The sequence below is a fragment of the Elephas maximus genome, chromosome 16 (genome assembly GCF_024166365.1).
Source record: "Elephas maximus indicus isolate mEleMax1 chromosome 16, mEleMax1 primary haplotype, whole genome shotgun sequence".
Taxonomy (NCBI): Eukaryota; Metazoa; Chordata; class Mammalia; order Proboscidea; family Elephantidae; genus Elephas; species Elephas maximus.
Window position 1 is genome coordinate 24,275,476 of NC_064834.1, and position 22,272 is coordinate 24,297,747.

Genomic DNA, 22,272 nt, shown 5'->3' on the forward strand with positions numbered 1-22,272 from the left:
ATGGAGCCATCTCCCCACTGCCCCCCCCCCAAACACATACTCCCTGGGGTACCTAATGCATCAACTTCAAGATTTTTCATGATTGTGTACTGTAAATCAGATTGTTTCCTGTCTTTTCCCAGTATCGGTTGAGGACTTGGCTTTCTTAGGTTTCCTCAGTCAATGCCCACTCATGCTTCTGCTTTCCAGCTTCTAAAATACTGCTGTTGTGGATTCCCGTTGGCATGTGAAGCAAAATACAAGCTAAGTCTGGACTTAAAAACACTTAAAAAGAAGAAATCAACTAGGTCATTTCTGTTGTGTGTGATTTTTTAGGCAGGTTCTCCCTGTTCAATTTTGGGAGACAGTCGTATTCTTCTTGCCATTGTAAGTTTATGTCTTAAAATTATATGTAAGTAGGCGTTCAGGAGGGATTGAAATTATATATCTGTATTCAAACCATGTTTACTTGACAGTTTATATTGTATTACAATATAACTGACGTTGAATTCTTTCCTACCTTGTATATATCTTCAATATCACATAATTCATGAAAATGTTGAGAAACTGCACAGAGACAGCATCCTTTCTCTCTGTACTTAGAGACCTTGAAATTTCATCTAAGTTTACACAGGGCAGAATCATAGACTTTGAGACCACAAAACCCAACACTCTCGCCCTTATTTTCAAGAATAGGAAACAGTCCAGGAAGTTGGCATGATTTGTTCATGAGCATTGGTAGCAGAACTGGAATTATAAGTAAAGTCTCCTAGCTGTCGGTCAAAGTTCTTTTGCTAAGTGTCTGGAGGTCTCAGTCTAGTTCTTTTCATAGTAGACTAAACTGCTTCCCCAAATATTCAGTTAGTCTGTTTAGGTTTTTTTCTACTCAAAATATTTAACTCATTCAAATCTCTTAGAGGTCTCAGCAACCATACCATGACCAAGAGGAACTAAATTTATACACATTGCTCAAAACAATTAGCCAACCAAGTATTTTTATGTAAAAATTCTATTCTTGAATGAGCGACCAAATGGGAAAATTTTTATCAGTTTCTCATGCTTGACTAATCCTGACTAGCTCAATCCTTTTTTTCATGTTGTCATTTAACCAGGGAGATAGATATCAGAGTGACAGTTTTCTGGGAAAGACTTGGGTATTTCACTTGGTTCGAGGCACTAGAAGCCATTCATTTTCATTGTTCCTACAGATGTCTTCAATTTTATACTCAGACTTACATTTCCATTCCCATGGGTTGTATGTTGCAACATCCCTGTCTGCTTTTCCAAGTCGCCTTGGGAACACAGCCATCTTAGTGATTCAGGAAGCACACACCCAAAAAAGGATTCAATTGTGAAAGTTCATTCCATTTAAGCAAAGTTGGTTCCCTGCCTTTTCTCCTTTGCAAATCAATGTGCACAATAGCTTATAAGGTAATTATGCATTCATTTTAAGACTTCAAGAATTGGGGACTCAGCCAGATTTTTCAGAGCAAAGAAAATAATCAGACAGTTTCATATCTTAGGGTTTTATAAATCTGCCAAATAATCCCATAAAATGCCTAATATACACCCCCCAAAAATCTGAGCTCCTGGGAAAGTATTTCTGAATAAATGAATCTTCCAGATTGTGTTCACTTGTTATGCTTTTTTTCCACTGGGGGAAAAATCCACTTATGCACTTTCACTTCAGGAATCTAAAGAGAATTTGCAAATGTTTGAGTAAAAAGCAAATAGGATACCCCTAAGGGAACCCTGGTGGCGTAATGGTTAAGTGCTATGGCTGCTAACCAAGAGGTCGGCAGTTCAAATGCACCAGGCCCTCCTTCGAAGCTCTATGGGGAGTTCTACTCTGTCCTATAGAGTCGCTATGAGTCGGAATTGACTCAACGACTCAACGGCAGTGGGTTGGGTAGGATACCCCTGGTTATCCAAGCAGAGGAAGGTTCCATTCCTCAGACATGTTTTAAACTTAGCAAACTCATACCATTCTCTATTAATTGTGTCAGTGGATCTTAAACGTTGGATAGTTTGAGGTTAATATAACGTTAGCATCTGCATCCAGAATGCGAGATGATTCACAAGTCCTTGATTTGTGATTTGAAACGTGGGCTGAGGTAACATTTGGTAGAGGCCCAGAATCATCTGCAGTGGTGAGGACAGGAGGGCAGATAGTTAGAGTGGCTGCCTGACACTTCATTCATTTGCCTCTTAAAGCCATTAAGGCAAGTTAAAAATGCTGCAAAGCTTAGCCTTTTCTTCTCTTAATCTAATTTCTCAATTCTGCCCAGTGCCCCTATTTTCTATCCTTCCTCTGGGAATGGAGAACAACACTCCTTTCATAAGACTCTTATGAAGTATGAAGTGCAGTGTGAAGGAAAAACAAAAACCAGGGAAGAAATAGACATGTATTGACATAGACTGGCTTCTGCCTGTGTCCTTCCTCTTCCGGATCAACATGCTTCTGTAAGGGGTTGTCATGGGTTTACTTGTGTCTCCCCAAAAGATATAGCCTTCCACACTCCTTGCCCCTACCTATGAATGTGAACTTAATTGGCAATCAGTTCTTTCCAGATGTGATTAGTTAACATGAGGTCCTTCTGCAGTAGGTTGGGCCCTAATCTTCTGTGACTGGCATCCTTATAAGAAGAAGAGAAAAGACAAACAGGGAAAAAACCATGTGAAGACAAATGCAAAGATTGGAGTGATGCATCTACAAGCCAAGAAATGCCAAGGGTTGCTGGCTGCCACCAGAAACTAGGAGAGAGGCATGGAAAAGATTCTCCCACAGAGTCCTAAAAGGAATCAACACTGCTGACATCTTGATTTTGGACTTCCAGACTCATGAGTCTATGTATAACTACGAAAAATAAATTTCTGTTGTTTTAAGCCACCCAGTTCGTGGTAGTTTGTTACAGGAGCTGTAGGAAACTAATACAGGGATGAAACCAGAAATAATAGCTAATATTTATGAAGCATTTTCTGTACCTTAGGGTCTTTACATATGCTGTCTCATTTAATCTTTGAGATAGAGACCATTGCTATGCCTATTATAATATGAGAAACTTGCTTCTTAGAGAAATTAAATAACTTTCTCATGGTCACTCAGCTGGTAGATGGTGAGCTAAATTCAAACCTAGGCAGCAGAAATCCAGAGTTCTCACACTTAACCAGTACTTGACTGAAAAAGAATCACCTCTTAGGGATGGTACAGTGGTTAAAGTGATAGATTGTTAACCGAAAGTTCAATGGTTTGAATCCACTAGCCTCTCAGTGTAAGAAAGATGTGGCAGTCTGCACCCGTAGTGATTTACAGCCTTAGAAACCCTATGGGGTCGCTATGAGTCAGAATCAACTCGACAGCAGTAAGTTTGGTTTTGGGGGGTTTAGAAATTTCCAGAGCAGCTCTCCCCAAATGTCAGTGTGGCCTACATTACATTAAACAATATATATATATTAAAAAAAAAAAAAAAAACAGTTGCCGTTAAGTCGATTCTGACTCATAGCGACCCTATAGGACAGGGTAGAACTGCCCCATAGGGTTTCCAAGGAGCACCTGGTGGATTCAAACTGCCAACCTTTTGGTTAACAGCTGTAGCACTTAACCACTACGCCACCAGGGTTTCCTTAGACAATATATCTGTTACTTATTTTACTGCTGGGCTCTATGTTGAGAATAATTTGAGTCACAATCAACTTTACAGCAACAGGTTTGGTTTTGGTTTATGAAAGCTATCTTGTGAAAAATAACTTTAGTTCATAAGTCATAATGAAGGCGTATTTTCCTTTTTAAATTGATTTGATTGAGATATCAATCTTATGCAATAATATGTACCATTTTCTGTGTATAGTTTGATGAGTTTTGACAAATGTATATACCCATGTACCCTCCACCCCAGTGAAGATATACAATATACCCATCACCTCAAGAAATTCCCTTGTGTTCTTTTGCAGTCAATCACTCCACGACTCCCACTGCTAACCCCAGGCAACCTCTGATCTGCTTTTTGCCATTATAGATTAGTTATGGCTGTACTTCTAAAAAAAAAAAAGTACTTGTACTTCAGATAAATGGAATCATAAAGTATGTACTCTTTTGTGTCTAACTTGATTAGCTCAGCATGATTTTGAGAGTCATCCATTTTTTGCATGCATTAGTGGTTAATTCCTTTTATATTGCTAAGTAGTGCTCCATTGACTATATGTATATGTGTGCTTGTGTGTATGTGTATATGTATATATATACCAAAAAACCAAACCCATTGCCGTTGAGTCAACTACAATTCATAGTGACCATATAGGACAGAGTAGAACTGCCCCATAGGGTTTCCAAGGACCGCCTGGTGAGATCCGAAATGCCAACCTTTTGTTTAACAGCTGAACTCTTAACCACTATGCCACGTATATACATATATGTATGTACATATATGTATATGTATGGAGCCCTGGTTGCACAGTGGTTAAGAGCTAAGCTTATAACCCAAAGGTTGGCAGTTCGAATCCACCAGCCGCTCCTTAGAAACCCTATGAGGCAGTTCTTCTCTGTCCTATAAGGTCACTATGAGTCAGAACTGACTCAAGAGCAATGGCTTTGGTTTTTTGGTATATATATATCACAACTTTTCATCCATGTTATATGTTGATGAACAGGCTATTGTGAATAAAGCTGGTACGCACGGTCATGTATAACTTTTCCAGTGGAATATGCTGGGTCATATGATAAATGCGTATTTAACTTTCTAAGAAACTGCCAAACAATTCTCCTAAAGCAGTTGTTCCATTTCACACTTCCCCTAGCAATGCGTGAGCGTTGGAGTGTCCCCACATCCTCACCAGCACTGATATTCTCAGTCCTTTTAGTTTAGCCACTGAAGTGGGTGAGTAGTGGTAGCTTGATGTTTAGATTTGCATTTTCCTGACAACTAATCATGTTGAGCATTCATGTATCTTGTTCTTGTTTTCTCTCTCTCTTTTTTGTCCTTTTAATGTATACTATAAAGGTAACTACACTAAAAATATACTTTCTTTTACAAATTAAAGAAAATCGAAGAAATGTTATACCTATATTTTGTATTTGCATTTGGAAGAGGTTGCTTATAACCTTCCAAGTTGTAGATCTGCTTCATGAGACACTGGGCTTTTCTTCCAGGTTGGGCAGTAGCTGTTGCTTCCTGTCCTGAAGTCCTAGCACTCTGGCACGAAGTGGGCATCTTTGAAATGTATAAACTGAAATGAAATGAAAGGAAATCAATTCAATTCAAATAGGTATACTTATATCTGCCACTCTTCAGCTGGAGTAGAAGAAGCTGGGGTGAGGGGGTTGGTTGGGGCTCTATTTACCAAGGCTTATTTACAATTATCTGTTCTTATAGAGGCATCATATTCTATATACCATGTTGTCTCACATTTCATTTTTGACTATTTAATGTTCATACACACTGTGATGACAAAGACTAATAGATTATATTTGCTTCAAAATAAAATCAGTCATAATCTACCAGCTTCTGTTTGATTTAAAAAAAAAAAAAAAAAGGTTCTTTAAGCCTTCATGCTAGTTGCTATCGAACTCATTTGACAATTTTTTGACTTTCTGTACATAACGCAGGGTGAGCTGAAGTGGAAGTGTTTGTGACTTACCTGACTTCTTGTTTTCCCTCAGCCTTCTGAATTCCCATATGCCTAAGGGGTTCATGCTGCTTCTCAGCTACATAGTTGTCTGGACTGTAGATCTCATTTCTATTCAACCTCCTCAACCTCAGGGCCCACCCAGGAGGTGAAAGTTAATGTGGCAAGTTAACACATAAGTCTAAACAACTGTCCATTACTTTTATCCTTCATTCTTACTGGATAAATTTTCTTAATGGTAGCAATAGATCTCTTATCACAAAAAAGTACAGATTGAAATTCATGGGTCCAGAAGGAGGGCAGGACAATGCGTAGGAAAGTTACAAACTTGGGCCACCTTTTTCCATGCTTCAGATGTGGCTGTGCATGTCCCATGGTAGGCCACGTTCAGACTTTCCACTTTAACCCATGATTTTAAAAGGCGACAGTCAACTCCTAGGAAGATACATACAAACTTTGGTGTGCTCCATGTGTATATGTCAATAGCCTAAAAAGAAGTAGGAAGGATAAAACTCCACAGGTATTTGATACATCTGCAAAGGTTGGCCAGTCATGATGTCATGATTCTACCTATAACACTGTATAGAATTTTGTGCCATCTGCAATTTCCTAACCCAAAAGCAATTTCCTAAAGAAACCTAAAAATAAAGCCAAAATCCATTTGAAATTGTCGCAGAAAAACAACATTTAGTTTTTACAAAGAATAAAACATAACCTAAAACCAATGCTTCTCTTAGGTGTCTATTATTATGTTATGAAAGTTTGTTCTTGCAATAACAACAATAAAATCTACTACAAAGCATACTAGAATGAGAATTAAGAAACCCAGAGTCTTTGTCTCACTTCTGCTGCTCACCAACTTTGAACCGCTGGACAAATCATTCTTTTACCTCCTACAAGATGGGATTGTAATGAATGCTTCCCCCACTTGAGAATAACGGGAAGATAAATATCCGCAGCAGTGCCTTTCTTGGGTTTCAACATAAAGCCAAGGTATTATTATTTTTAGCTCAGAAAGCCTAGAAATTAGATACCATATTGTCCTAACATTTTTATTATTTTAATTGATCCAAATTTCACTTTTTTTGTGTGGGACTTTTATTTGGTTCTTTGTGCAAGAAGTAGACGAAAGGAAACGAAAAGTCATGAGAAAAGAGAGAATTAAGAAGAGGAAATAAATGAGACAATTTGATTAATGTATTATTTTTAAAATAACTATGGGAAATGAAAGCATAATTCTAAATTGGATAGCTACAAGACATGAAATCCCTTTTTCAGCCTATTTCAAATTAAAGCCCTGTGTGAGAGAATGAAGTCAAACAAAGAACACATGTCATGAAAGAAATGAAGTACCAGAAAGCCTAACTAGCTAAATGGTCTCCATGATTGGAAATAAAGAAGGCATATTAGCTAGTGAGTAGATGCCATTTTTAAGAGCGTATAGGTCTCCCTGTGGGTCAGGATTTTCTCTCCTGATTCCCTTTCAAAGTGAAAGGCTAAACATCCGAAGCTTCTGGTCCTTGATTTAATTCTGAAACCTCCTTTGGTCTGAGGCTAACCACTGGACCTCAACAGTCAGTTTCATCTTCTATCACTAAAGGATGACTGCCTCCAAATGCAAATAACAGAAACCTTAAGAATTTATATGTAGAAGGTATAAACTCATTAACCACATTTTAGGATTATAAACAGTAGTTATTATTTTATCTTCATATTTATAAGCATAAAAAGATTTAGTACTTTTAGTTTGAAAAAGGTAAAGGGTGAGAAGATACAAAAGTTAATGAATTACATGGGTGAATAAAAAATAACCTTGACCCTAACATGTTAGAACAAGACCTCCTTTGAACTTGAGTGAAATGCATTTAGGACAAACAAAAGAAAGTCTTACTTTGAACCACGGGCAATAGATCTATGAAATCATAGGAAGAAAGTATCAGACCACCTAGCACACAAGTATTATAATTTTCTGATTACTTGTCCAAATTGTCAGTACCTTGAGGGCTAGGCCTTAGTCACTGTGTGTCCCTATCACTTAGCACAGCACCAGGCACATGGGAGGTGCTCAATAAATGTTAGTTCTCTTATATGGCCCTTCTTAGACTGGGTAGTACTGGGTAGTCCCACTTAAGGAGCCCTGGTGGCACAGTGGTTAAGTATCAGAAGGTTAGCGGTTTGAATCCAGCCAGCAACTCCTCAAGAGAAAGACCTGGCAATCTGCTCCTATAAAGATTACAGCCAAGAAAACTCTATGGGGCAGTTCTACTCTGTCACATGGGGTCACTGTGAGTCGGAATTGACTGGAAGGCACACAACAACAACAGCCCTGTTTCTCTTTTGGAAAGTCTGTGGCTCTGCAACCCAGGCAGTACTAAGATTTCCTCTAGCCTGGAAAGATGGTGCAATTACTTTCAAGTTCCAGAGGTAGCTGGAGAAAAGGAGAAAGACAAATAAGCAGTGCATACTTCAGTCTCTCCTGCTTTCTTTGTTGTGTTTCCATGACAGTGATACTTCTCTGACTCTTGATGATAAAAGGAATCTGGTAAACAACAGTCCTGAGAAGATGCGATGTACAATTTGGGTAAGTACTTCAGACATTATTTTCTTAATATCTGAAGACAAATATGTTGAAGACAAAGTCCACCTTTAGCTTTCATTTATTTAATTAACAATGCCAACTATAAGCACTACTTGTACCTGTCAACGCCAAAAATAATTCTCCTATTAGAGCTATTATTCATAATTTCAACACAGGAGTACAACATGACAAAGACTTAAATAATTTGGGGAAAACCTGAGACAGTAAAAAAAATGGCATAAAAAACAGACCTGTGGAAAATAGCTCAAAAATACGTATGTTTGTATGTGTGTGTTCTTGGGTGGTGCAAACAGTTAACACACTCGGCTGTAACCAAAAGATTGGAAGTTTGAGTTTATCCAATGGTGCCTCAGATGAAAGGCCTGCCAATCATTTCTAAAAAATCAATCACTGAAAACCCTGTGGAGCACAGTTCCACTCTGACACACATGAGGTTGCCATGACTCAGATATATACGGCAACTCCTGGTCATATATAATCAACAGTTTATAACCTCAATTATGATTAGGATGGCAACGACAGGAATAAAATCAGTCCTCAGAAGGAGCAATAGTTAATAATATCCTAAACTTCCAGTTTCATTTTTGTCATCAAATTCCAGTGTTCCTCCGGGTGGATTTTAACCACCAACCTTTAACCATTTGTGCCAGGGACTCCTATCCTAAACTGAGTGGTGCTCAAAGCGTAGTCCCTGGGCCAACATCAGCATTAGCTGAGAAGTTGTTAGAAATGCACATTCTCAGGCCCCACTCCAGACCCACTAAATCAGAAACCCCGAGGCCCGGACCCAGCAATCTTTGCTAACCAGGCGTCCAGATGACGCTGATGCCTGCTACACTTTGGGACTAACTGCCCTGTTATTATTGTTGTTGTTGTGTTGTTAGGTGCCCTCGAGTAGGTTCCAACTCACAGCAACCTTACGTACAACAGAATGAAACACTGCCCAGTCCTGTGCATCCTCACAACCACTGTTATGCTTGAGTCTATTGTTGTAGCCACTGTGTCAATCCGTCTCACCAAGGGCCTTCTCCTTTTTTGCTGACCTTGGGCTCGTCAGCCCCTGCAATTATAGAAGTCAGGAGAAACTTCCAGCCTGACACCTGACCCACAGACTTGGTGCTTGCCAGCCTCTACAACCACATGAGCTATTTCCTTGAGTGAAATCTCTCTCTCTCTGTGTATATATGTATAAAAAAATATATTTCACTGGTTTTGTTTCTCTAGAAAACCCAGCCTAAGATACCATTCAACATTTATTTTATACATTTTAAACATGTAACATTTAAATATTTAAAAATGTAACATTCATTGCACCCTAAGTTGCCTTTTTTAATAACCTCTTAAGCTACATATATATATGTGTGCTCACTTTTGTAAAAAGAAAATAAGTCTAATTTTGTTATCGAGGTATTATAACTCCCAAATTACAAAAAGGTATAAAAAAGAAAATAATAAATACCTGTATTCCTACCCTGGTGGCATAGTGGTTAAGCGCTACGGCTGCTAACCAGAAGGTCAGCAGTTCGAATCCACCAGGCGCTTCTTGGAAACTGTATGACACAGTTCTACTCTGTCCTGTAGGGTCGCTATAAGTCGGAATTGACTCGATGGCAACAGGTTTTTAAGGGGTTTTATTCTTACCAATCAGCAATGGCTGTCTTTAACATTTTGGCTTTCATCTTTTCAGAATTTTTTATATGTACACAACATATGTATTTTAACAAAAATGGGAGTATCTGATTTCAACACTTGAAGTATATTGCGAGAATATTTCCAGGTGACCATTTCTACTTCATCAGTGTGAATGACAGCATTGTAGTCTGTTGTTTGGTAGGCTAGATGGACACATATGGAATTAGACAATCACTTATTATTGGATGTTTAGATTTTTGTTTTGTTTTGTTTTTGGTTATCCTTTTAAAATCGATACTTCAACGAACAGTGCATACTGGTCTAATTGTTCTCTCAAAATACGTTTTTAGAAGCAGAGTTTCTGGGTCAATAAGAAGCACATTTTTAAGACTTTTGATTCATATCTCAAATCGCCCTTCAGAAAGATTGTACTAATTCTTACTCTCACTAGAAGCATAAGAGTGCCAGTTTTCCAACATGCTCCTCTTTGGAAAAAAAAGTTTTATTTCTAATGTGTCAAAAATAATACTTCATTGTTGTTTTAATTTGCATGTATTTGATTAACAGTAAGACTGGTCATGTTTCCTAAGAGTAGTGGACAATGTCAGGCCCTCCAATATCCTTAGCATCCATCTCTGTAGCCACTGCCTGCTTTAAGAGAACCTGGAACTACTGAAGGTATTTTTCTGGAGGCGCAGATGCTCAGCCTACGCAGGGCAAACAGGAAGTGCAGGAGAGTTAACACTCCAGGAAAAGGATCCCACCAAGTGGCAGGATAAATACCCCAACCTCACCCAGAGGTGAGATAACTCTGTGGAATGTTCTACACTCTCTCTCAAAGTTCTCCAACAGGATCCCGTCCCAGTTGCCTGCAGAGGAAACTGACTTGATAACACACCCTTTATTGGCTTTCTTCCCTTCCTTGTCTCACTTCCCTACTTCCTATCAGCATTTTCTAGGGTCATCTCCCAAATAGACAGCTCCCAGTTAAATCCTTGTCTCAGGGTCTGCGTCTAGACTGTGCAACCTAAACTGAGACAATGTTTTTTTTTTTTCTTGTTTAGTCAGTTACCTGGAGCCCTGGTGGTACAATGGTTAAGAGCTACAGCTGCAAACCAAAAAGTCAGTAGTTCGAATCCACCAGCCACTCCTTGGAAACCCTATGGGCCAGTTCTACTCTGTCCTATAGGGTCGCTATGAGTTGACAGCAATGGGTTTGCTTTTTTTTTTTTTTTAAGTTAATTACCTGACTGTTCATGCATGTTTCCCATTTTGATATGGAGTTCAAATGACCTATTTAAAACTATTAAGAAGAGATATATGTAAGGACAACCCTAATAGATCACAAATGAAGAGCTTGATAAACAGTTACCACCAAATTATCTTACTAAACAGGTTAAATTTAAACTATTACAGGTTATTAATAGTAATTTTTTTTTTTTACTATAGTCAAAGTTAATGTTTTGGAGGTATAAATGAACTAAAATGTAGGAAAGGGAAAAAATAACAAACTATGGTAAGGAGGACGTTTTAGTCAAAGTGTATAAAATGTGTTGATTGAGTGCTACAAGAAAAATTACATTCAAATAGACTGTCATCTTTTGAGAGAGGAGGGATTAGGGCTCAGTGAGAAGTCTGTGGAGAAGTTTAAAATGGAAAACTATTTTGCGTCAGATGACATTTTCTAGTATCTAAAATCGATATGTTCTTAATTAAAACACCAATTGCCCAAGAAGACTCTGAAAGGCAGCAAAAATGTGAAAGCAAACTGGAAGACATCCCTGAAAGTCAGCCAGGCCAGGAGCACATACAATGAGGCAATAAAAAAAAAAAAAAAAAAAGACTTTCAAAAGCAACTAGACCTTTAGAATGGGGGAGGGGTGCGTGTGGGAGGGAGTGTGTGTGCACAGAAAACAAAAGAAAATTGCCACTTTGCATCTTGCTCTGGGCCAGGAATCAGACACAATCACTCCAGAAGAATCCGTTTAGAGGCCATTCTTCCAGTTGCGCGATGTAAACTAAGCATTTGCAAAGGTAAAACAAGGACAGTCTAGACAATCTAACTTGCCTTGTACGGGAAATCGAAGTTTTCAAGAGGACGCACAGAGTGAATTTAAAAAGCCGCTTCAGGGCAGTGACTGCTCCTAACTTGCCTGCTACCTCCTGCAAAATTGAATGAAAAAGATGTGTGATCAGGCATTTGCATGTTTTTAATCAGTGTAGGTTCTGACGTTTTTCTGAATTTACAAGCTACACAAAGGCTCTGCGTCCACACAATAGCAAGCACCCGGAAGAAATGTAGAAAATTCAGTCCAGGTTAGAGTCAGTGTAAGGGATGGCTATTTGATCCCTACTGTGGATGTTTGAGATTTATTAAAAGATAAATGCTCAATAATTCATCAGCTCTGTGCTAGAAAGATTCAAAGAGCTCACGGTCTAATTGGGCAAGAGGAGAGTCCTCTGAACATTTCTGTCTGCAACGAAAGATTTACTCACTTAAATACATTTATTAGATGTTTATCACAATGATGGAGTCCCTGGGTAGTGCAAACAGTTAATGCGCTTGGCTGCTAACCGAAAGGTTAGAGTTTTGAGTTCCCCCAGAGATGCCTCAGAAAAAAGGCCTGGTGATCTACATCCAAAAAATCAGCCATTGGAAACTCTATAGAGCACGGTACTACTCAGACACACATGGTGTTGCCATGAATTGGTACTGACCCCAGGGCAACTGGTTTTATCACAATGATTCTAAGCCCAAGCCAAGCCTGTTCCCATTGAGTCAATTCTGACTCATAGCGACCCTATAGGACAGAGTAGAACTGCCCCATAGGGTTTCCAAGGAGCACCTGGTGGATTTGAACTGCTGACCTTTTGGTTAGCAGCCATAGGCTCTTAACCAGTATGCCAAAAGGGTTTCCATCACAATGATTATCTAAACATTATTCCTAAATAAAGACAATTTATTATTTTTCCAGCTTCAATATGTACTAAATTTTCGAAGGCAGTCAGCAGACATCCACTAAATGAACAAAGACAGAGGCGGTCTTGGGCGAACTCGGTTAAAGTACAATACCACTTCATATTAGAATGGACTTGGTTTTGCAACGAGAAGAAAACCACCCCCAAATCTCAGTGGATTAACCCAGCACTAGTTTATTTCTTGCTCACACTACATGTCCCAAGAGAATCAGCAGAAGCTCTGTGCCACACAGCTACTAGAGGACTTGGGCAGGTAAAGGCTCCCCAAGTTTGTAGCAGCATTACCTGGAACACATGGCCAGGAAGGAGCCATGGAAAGAAAGGGAGAAATTGGAGAATCCCAAATATATCACTGCAGCCCATACTTTATTGCCTTAATCTCACCAATCCCAATTAATCCTTGGCTCCTTCTAACCACAAGAGAGCTGAGAAGTATTAGTTATACCAGAAAGGGAAAGAGAACTGAGTATTGGAGTAATTTCTACCACACGTCAAAGACATGGAACTTTGGGAAATTTCCTAGCATAATTTAAGTATAAAAACTGAAGTAAAGGATATAAGACTCAATCCTGGGGTCTAAAAGGCAAAGCTAAGGTCACATTGATAGCCAACTGCAGCCAGAATCTGCTTGGCCATTGTCAAGCAAGAGCTGCTCCTCCCGCCCATTGGCAAACAAAACCTTACCCAACCCAGTGTCATCGACCTTAGGTGATGGCAGTGGGTGTGGCTCAATTGGTAGCTGCTCAGAACAAGAGGAACCTGCCACCCCCTGTCCATTGTCCTCAAAGTGCTGGGTGTGACTCAAGCCAGTTAAACCTAGTTCGCTAGCCTGTAGCCAAAGAAAAAAATACAATTTGTCTTACAACGCCTGTGTGCCGTGATAACCTATGTAGTCCATGATGTTTGTGTGCACCTCCTTGTGAGAGACGTTATAAAATGTTCTGCCTCCTTTTGTTCAGAGATCTTGATTTGAGGTATCCACCTCCTTTTCCTTGCCTGAGCACTTGCAATAAACGCTGTTCCTCCCTTCTCACTTTGGTGTGTCTTTATTGACAAAAAGCCGCACCAAGCAGGTAACAACATAACAAAAGGCTTGTGAGTCCAAGCCAAGACCAAGAGTGAAATGAAGGAGAAGGTTCAATGCAAAGAAGAGAGCGAGCATCAAAATCCTGAAAATTTCTTCAAGTTATAAAGCTATTTTAGTTGACTTGGCTTTCACGCAAAGTGACATTTTCCTTAGATTACCTTAAGTATGCCACTTTTTTATGCCACTTAGTATCTGACATCACCCTGTCTTTATGTCTCAAATACGGCCCTTGCATCATTTGTAACTGAGAAATCTGAGGGGCTTCACAGAATTACATGAGCCCTGGTGGCACAGTGGTTAAGAGCTACAGCTGCTAACCAAGAGGTCATCTGTTTGAATCCACTCCTTGGAAACTCTATGGGGCAGTTGTACTCTGTCTTACAGGGTTGTTATGAGTCAGAGTCGGCTCTACAGCAGTGGATAGGACCCACTGAGACCTTATGGATTAGAATCTCTGAAGGTGGGGCCCGGGAGTCTGCTTTTAAACAAGTACCCCCTAGGTGATTTCAATGGAGGCTAAACTTTGAGAATCACTGTGTTAGACTTCTGTCAGCATCCAGAGCAGGTCTGAGATCCCGGTTGGGCTTGGGCTCTAGGAAAATGCCTATACCAGCCGGCCCCACCAGGTTGAGTCTGCCCTATACTGGAAGGCATTTCCTAAGGCCAAGACTGTGCATTTAAGCTCCATGGAGATTTTCCTGGGTGAAGAAGAGCTGGGAACATGAAAACTAGGTTGATTTTCTGAGCCTGCTGAACATTGTTTGGGAAGGACTGGTTGAAAACAGACTAGCTTCAAGAACAGCAGCATTTGTAGGCAGATAGCCAAGAGATTGATCATGGTGGGGATGAAGAAAAGCCCAGAGTTTCTGTAATTAAGGTTTTGGATATAGGTAGAGCAGGAGATGAAAGCCTTGGATTTCCCAGGTACAAGCTGCAAGTGGTATTCCTTAAACAGGCTGTGCTGGGCAGGGAGGGGACAGCTGATGAACCTTCTGCCCTCTTTGCTGACATTAGGGAGTAGGCAAATACTGTTAAGTTATAAAATGCTCTCATGGCTGTTAAAAAAATGTTAATAAAGAGAAAAGTACATACTGTGTAATTATAAGAGAGCTATCTCAAACTTTACAGGAGGGAAGGGTGGGGTGAAAGCAAAATGAACTCACCAGAAATCTTTAAAACTTCCATAACTCACAAAAATTAATGTTCAATCAAAATTACTTGCTAAAAAAAAAAAAAGATGGAAACAAAAATTACTTGCTCTAGTGAGATCAAATTGACAATGGCTACTTGAAAGGTTAGATGGGAAGCTTAGAGGGCAGTGAGTTTAAGGTAATGGTGGTGAAATAATTTGAGAAAGGATAGCAAGAATGGCAGTACAACTTGAAGAATGTAATCAACATCACTGAATTTTACATGTAGAAATTGTTGAATTGATGTATTTTTAACCAAATTTTCACCGAACACTTTTTTTTTTTTAATTACTTGCTCTAAAACATTGAGAGGAAATTCTGATATCCTCCCCCCCAAAAAAGTGTGCCTATCAGAATTTCCTCTCACTATTCTAGAGCAAAGACTTTAACCTAAGATTTACTGTTAATTTTTGTGAGTTGTGGAAGTTTCAAAATTTTCTGGGGTGTCCATTTTGCTCCCGCCACTGCCCTTCTTTCCTCTTTCCTGTGTAATCACACTGTTTTATAATTACTCAATATGTTCTTTTCATTTAAAAGAAAATTTCCAATAGCCATGACAGTGTTTTAAAGTTTCAACTAAGGTAGCCTAACTAAATACGAAACGGAGGAAGAAGTATATCTTGGGGAAAATAACTTACAGATATAAGAGAGAACTTAGAGTTAGGCATATGTTTGTGGTTGAGAAAGCATGCACATCCAAACGAATGGGAGAGCATTAGTATGGAGAACAAACGACCACACAGAAGTGTATTGTCTGCTTGCATTGTCTTCTTGTTACATAAGCAACTGAGAATTCTGGGATCACCCTCATTCTCTTTGGCTGACAAATTACCCTCCACTGGATGCCTGGTTTAGAAACAATTGATGCCAGGTGGGTAAAAGAGAAAGTTGATTCCATTTACTTTGCCACTTCATTTATTTCTGGAGCAAGGCAGGCAAGTAAAAAAAACGCATATATATATGTGTGTGTGTGTGAGTGTGCGCACGTGCGTGTGTGTGTATCGGCATCAAATGATCGATGTTTTTCATTTGTTTGCAAGGCTGTCTATAGATATTAACAGCAAAAACATTTTTAAATTTAAGTAAGACCAGCCCTTTATACAAAAAATTGATGGGAACCATAGATTACAACCAGTGTAGAAAACATTAATATTACCATATTTCAAATGACAAGCAGAAAGGAAAACAGTGAACAGAAAATGCAATTGTTCCAGTGGACCCCAACTGTGAGATCTTAAAGTGAAGAATAATCGTACTCTTTTGAGTCAATAATATTGTTCCTTATAAATCTTTGGTAAATAACAGCCTTTCTTATGAAGCATGTTTTGTTTTTGTTTTTTTCTTCCCCCCTTAAGTGCAGGTTTTCATTTTACAGTTGTCATCTAATCCATTGTATTGATGATTATTTAAAAGCTGATGTATTTTTCTCCTAAAATAGAGTCCCTGACTTATGATGAGGAACCTCACTTACAACCATCCTTTTTTTTTCTTTAGCAATATGTACTACATACAATGTTGCAGTGTGTAATACGCTGATGTCATCTATCTGTAAGTTTATATGTAGTATTTCCAACTCTCAAAGATAAATAAAGATCAGATTTACAATGATACTGATAATAAAAGGCAATATAATAATGAAAACTAAAAAAAAAAAAAAGATATTCAACTTACATCAGAACCAAGGAATAGAAGCCCATCATAAGTCAAGGACTGTCTGTAGTGAATCATATTTATGCGAATGATAGAGCCCTCCTTGGCTGGAACTGCCGCCTTCTGATAAGTCACAATGTGAACCTTGACTTCTGAGTGACTTTGGAGAATGACCAAATCAAGACAGAAAAATCTGATCTTGCCAAAGACCACATAGGAAATTCTTGGCAAAGTCACATGAGAAAACAGAGTTCATGAACTCCCAGTGCTGACGTTTTTAACCACTGCTTTTGTCTCTTGTTTTGGGAACCCCATTAAAATAAAAATATGTAGAAAATTCTGGAATATTGCTTACTTTGTCTCACGACCAACTTAATGAAGTGATGGAGAGAGCTCTGTACTAGGAGTCTGAGACTTAGACTCATTGTTTTAAAAATGATAATGGAAGATTTTAATGAACGCTTTTGATCCATCACTCAGTTTCGAGAATCTTAAACTCATAGCCAATCTTATCCCACCAAATCTCCTCCTTCCACTTTTGCGGAACCTGTACATAGACCAGGAGGCAGTCGTTCAAACAAAGCAAGGGGATACTGAGTAGTTTAAAATCAGGAAAGGTGTGCATCAGGGTTGTATCCTTTCACCATACTTATTCAATCCGTGTGCTGAGCAAAATAATCAGAGAAGCTGGACTACACAAAGAAGAACACGGCTTCCAGGACTGGTGGAAGACTCAGTAACAACCTGCGATATGCAGATGACACAACCTTGTTTGCTGAGAGCAAACAAGACTTAAAGCACTTACTGATGAAGGTCAAAGACTACAACCTTTGGTATGGATTACACCTCAACATAAAGAAAATAAAAATCCTCACAACTGGACCAACAAGCAACTTTATGGTAAATGTAGAAAGTATTGAAGTTGTCAAGGATTTCATTTTACTTGGCTCCACAATCAACACCCATGGAAGCAGCAGTTAAGATATCAAACATCGCATTGCATTGGGCAAATCTTCTGCAAAAGACCTCTTTAAAGTGTTGAAAAGCAAAGGTATCACTTTGAGGACTAAGGTGTGCCTGACCCAAAATCAAAAAAAAAACAAACCCACTGCCGTTGAATCGATTCCGACTCATAGTGACCCTATAGGACAGAGTAGAACTGCTCTGTGGAGTTTCCAAGAAGTGCCTGGCGGATCCAAACTGCTGACCTTTTGGTGAGCAGCCATAGCACTTAACCACTACACCACCAGGGTTTCCTTGTGCCTGACCCACACCATGGTATTTTCAATCGTCTCATATGCATGTGAAAACTGGATAATGAATAAGGAATATCAGAGAAGAATTGATGCCTTTGAATTACGATGTTGGAAAAGAATATTGAATACTGTGGACTTCCAGAAGGACAAACAAGTCTATCTTGGAAGAAGTACAGCCAGAGTGCTCCTTGAAAGCAAGGATGGAGAAACTTCGTCTCACGTACTTTGGACATGTTTTCAGGAGGGACCAGTTCCTGGAGGATGTCATGCTTGCTAAGGTATCTGGTCAGTGAAAAAGAGGGAGACCCTCAATAAGATGGATTGACCCAGGCTGGAACAATGACCTGAAACATACCAACGATTGTGGAGATTGCTCAGAACCAGGCAGTGTTTTGTTCTGTTGTACGTGGAGTTGCTATGAGTCGGAACTGACTCAAGGGCACGTACCGATAACAACGATCCCCTTTAGTTTAGACTTTATTACTGAAATTATTTCTTCTTGAAGTTCTAATCTTTTCCTGAGTTCTACCCCCTCAATTCTGAGTTTTTCTAATTCAGATTTACGTAAATACCTCATGAGCTTTTATTATTTTCCTGAATATTTTAAGTTGTTTTGAAATATTTATTTATAATTTTCACCGTTTTATCAGCATGTCTTTCTAATGTGCTTTCATTGTCCGTAGGAAAAGTATTCTGTTTCTCATTCTTTTATATTTTAGAAAGTTTGTATTGGATTCTAATCTGATGTTTTTCTTTTGCTCATTTTTATGTGAAAGTAGGTGTTATGAACTTTTAGGAAGGAAGCATGAGTCAGGAGAGCTTTTCTATCTTCATGACTCCAGAGCAGAGGTCAAGAAACCATGGCTCATGGATCAAATTCAGTCCATCGCCTGTTTTTGCAAATTCTATTGAACACAATCATGATTATTCATTTACATGTTGTGTATGGCTGCCTTCATGCTACAATAGCAGAGCTGAGTAGTTTTGACAGAAACTGTATAGCCCTCAAAGCCTAAAACCGTTACTGTCTGGCCCTTGCTCTGGAGTTCCCTTTTCTGCTGTTAAAAAACATGGCTCTTATCTCTAAGATCTCCTGGCTCGATTGCTCTCCTCCACTTTTATCTGAATCTTCTCTTTCATTTGCCCCTCCCTTTTCTCTGTTCTACTCTGTTTGGTCTAGCCCCAGCGGTGTTTCCTCAGTGTGGAGCTTTGTCCTGAAGCAAGTTCCAGTTGGTTAGTTTTAAAAGCTCATAAGGACCAGACTGCCCCATCCCCTATGGGATATTGTCACCATATCACCTCTTTCACTTCTCCACAAATTGGAATGTGCACAAATTCTTTTCAGTTTCAGCTACTATTCTAAAATTGAACCCACCATGCTTTCCAGTGGGTACTTACTGGTAATTTTGGGGTCCCACTCTTCCAAGATCTGTTGTTGTTAGGTGTCACAGAGTCAGCTCTGACTCATAGTGACCCTATGTACAACAGAACGAAACACTGCCCAGTCCTGCGCCATCCTCACAATTGTTATTCTTGAGCCCATTGTTGCATCCACTGTGTCAATCTATCTCGTTGAGGGTCTTCCTCTTTTTCACTGACCCTCTACTGTACCAAGCATGATCTGTGAGATGCCCTAATTCTTCCCTCTGCTTCTTCCCATATACTATAACCGCTGATACTATGCAGGTCTTGGTAGTTTGTCCTCACCTGCTTATACTTTAGGGTTGATGGTAATACTTTTTCACTTAGTTTTGCTGTAGATATTGCCCATAGGTTTTGGTTTTACTGTTTTAGCTCTTCTGTATAATTTTATGAGGGACAAGTGTGGTTAAGGGTTACTCAAGCTAAAGAACTATGCCACTACTGCTGCCATCTTGCCTCAGTTCCCAAAATTAGTATTTTAAACCGAGATGAATCACTAACTAGCTGGAAGGAAATCTACCTAGAGTGGATTTTCAATGAACTCTTTCTAGCTCTAAAACATTATGATTTTAATTTTTGTTCTTGTTTTCATTCCAATGACAAATTTATTAATTAATTCTGGTAACTAACATTTATTAAACTTCCATTATGTGCCAGTCCCAGGTGTAAATTTTTATAAAAAAAAATTTTATAAAAAAATTTTTATAGTACACAATTATTGTTCTCAAGGAGTTCACAGTCCAGAGGAAGAGACAGGTGTACATTAAAAAAAAAAATAGACAATTATAATACAAAATAACTCTGTGGTGCAGTAAAAATTAGTAAATGATTCTATACGCACCCAGAGGCTAGAGTACCTAACTCTGCTTTATGAGTATGACAAAGGTTTCAGAGAGGAGATGGTGCTTGAGTTGAGTGCTGAGGGATGAGTTAAACGTCACCAGGCAGAGCTTGTTCTCCCATGACTAATGGAACCTTCATAGGGTCCACCTCTGCAAAAAGCTCCAAGCTTTCTACCTGGTACAACTGGGGGGGTCGTGAGAAACTGATGAAACTCACTAAGTCAGGGAATAAAGAGTGTAAGGAGGAGTTCTTTTGTGGGATGGGAACTATAGGGATGAGATGAGGAATTCCATTTTTACATGATGAGTTTTAGATACCTTTGGGATATCCAGGTAGAAATATTCAGTAGAGAGTTGGAAATATGGTCTAAAGCTCAGGAAAGCCGTCTGTCTGGACACGTCAAGTTAAGATTCACCAGCATGTACTAGTGAAACCAGCAAATGGATGAGATCCCTGAAGTAGGGTGGAATGCAAAGAAAAGGAGCAATAAGATGAATTCACCACCATGTTTAAGGGGTCTGCAGAAGAAGAGAAACAAATCTATAGGAATTCTGAGAAGAAACAGAAAAGTCAGAAATGGCATGAAAGTCAAAGGAGTGGACAATTTGAAAGACTACACAGAGAGGCCCAGGAAAATATCAACAGAAGAGTAACCACTGGGCTTTTCAATTAGGTAGCCTTTAGTTGCCAGATTAGAGGATTGTTGCTGGATTTCAGTGGGTACAGTGTTAATGCCTGGGAGGAAATGGAGGCAGAAATGACATTATTCTTTTCCAAAAGTTTGGTAGAGTCTGTCAGTGCCAAAGCTCATAATTATAGATTGTGTCCCATATATAACATAAAATCATCCAACCAGCAAATATTTATTATGAGCTTATTATGTGTAAGCCATTGTGCCGAAGTGCTACAAGGGTAAAAAAAGATATTCATGACATACTCATTGCTATAAAGGATACAATTGAGAAGGAGAAAGTGTGCCAATTCATAAGTGCATTTTTAAAAATGCTCTTCAGAAACCCTAAGTAATCAGATTCAAAAAGGACTTGTAAAAAATATGTTGGCCTTTATTACCTTCTGAGAATTGCACAAAGAAGACACGTGTGAGATTTTAAAAACAAAGAAAATGTGTGCTGTTTAGAAAAAAGAAATATACAATAAATCTGATTCCTGAAACAAAAACGATTCTGCAGTATTGCTGAAGGAGTGCTGAGTTTCCTTTTGGGGTGATGGAAAAGTTGTGGAAATGGACAGTGCTGATGGTAGCACAATATGGTGAATAATTAGTGTCAATAAAGTGAACCCTTCAAAGTGGTTAAGATTGCAAACTTTTTGTTGTATGTATTTCACCACATAAAATAAAATTAAAAAAAAAGGAATGAAGCCCTGATGCTTGTTACAACATGGATGAACCTTACAAATCTTATGCTATGTGAAAATACCCAATCACAAAAGATCACATATTACATGATTCCATTTATATGGAATGTCTAGTATAGGCAAATACATAGAGACAGAAAGTAGATTTATAGTTGTTTAGGACTGGGGGAGATGGAGGGGCTAGAGGTGGTAGCTTAAAGGCACGGGGTTTCTCATTGGGGTGATGGAAATGTTCTAAAATGGCTGGCACAACTCTGTCAATATGCTAAAAATCACTGAATTCTACACTTCAAATGTGTGAATTGTATGATATCTGAATTACATCTCAATAAAAACCAAAATAAACCACCAACGACAATTCTGTGTATCAATGTATTTAGAAATCTTTTGATTATGAATACTCTCCTACAATTAACCATTGAAAGATCTGGTTCAATCCCTCTGGATATAGAAAAAACAACCCCATTATCTTTAACAGCCACAAGCAGGCTAACGTCAGTATGAGAATTCAGTACAATATACATGAAGCATTACAATAAGTAAAATTTTTTTATTCTTTTTTTTTATTGTACTTTAGATGAAGGTTTACATAACAAACTAGTTTCTCATCAAACAGTACACACATTGTTCTATGAC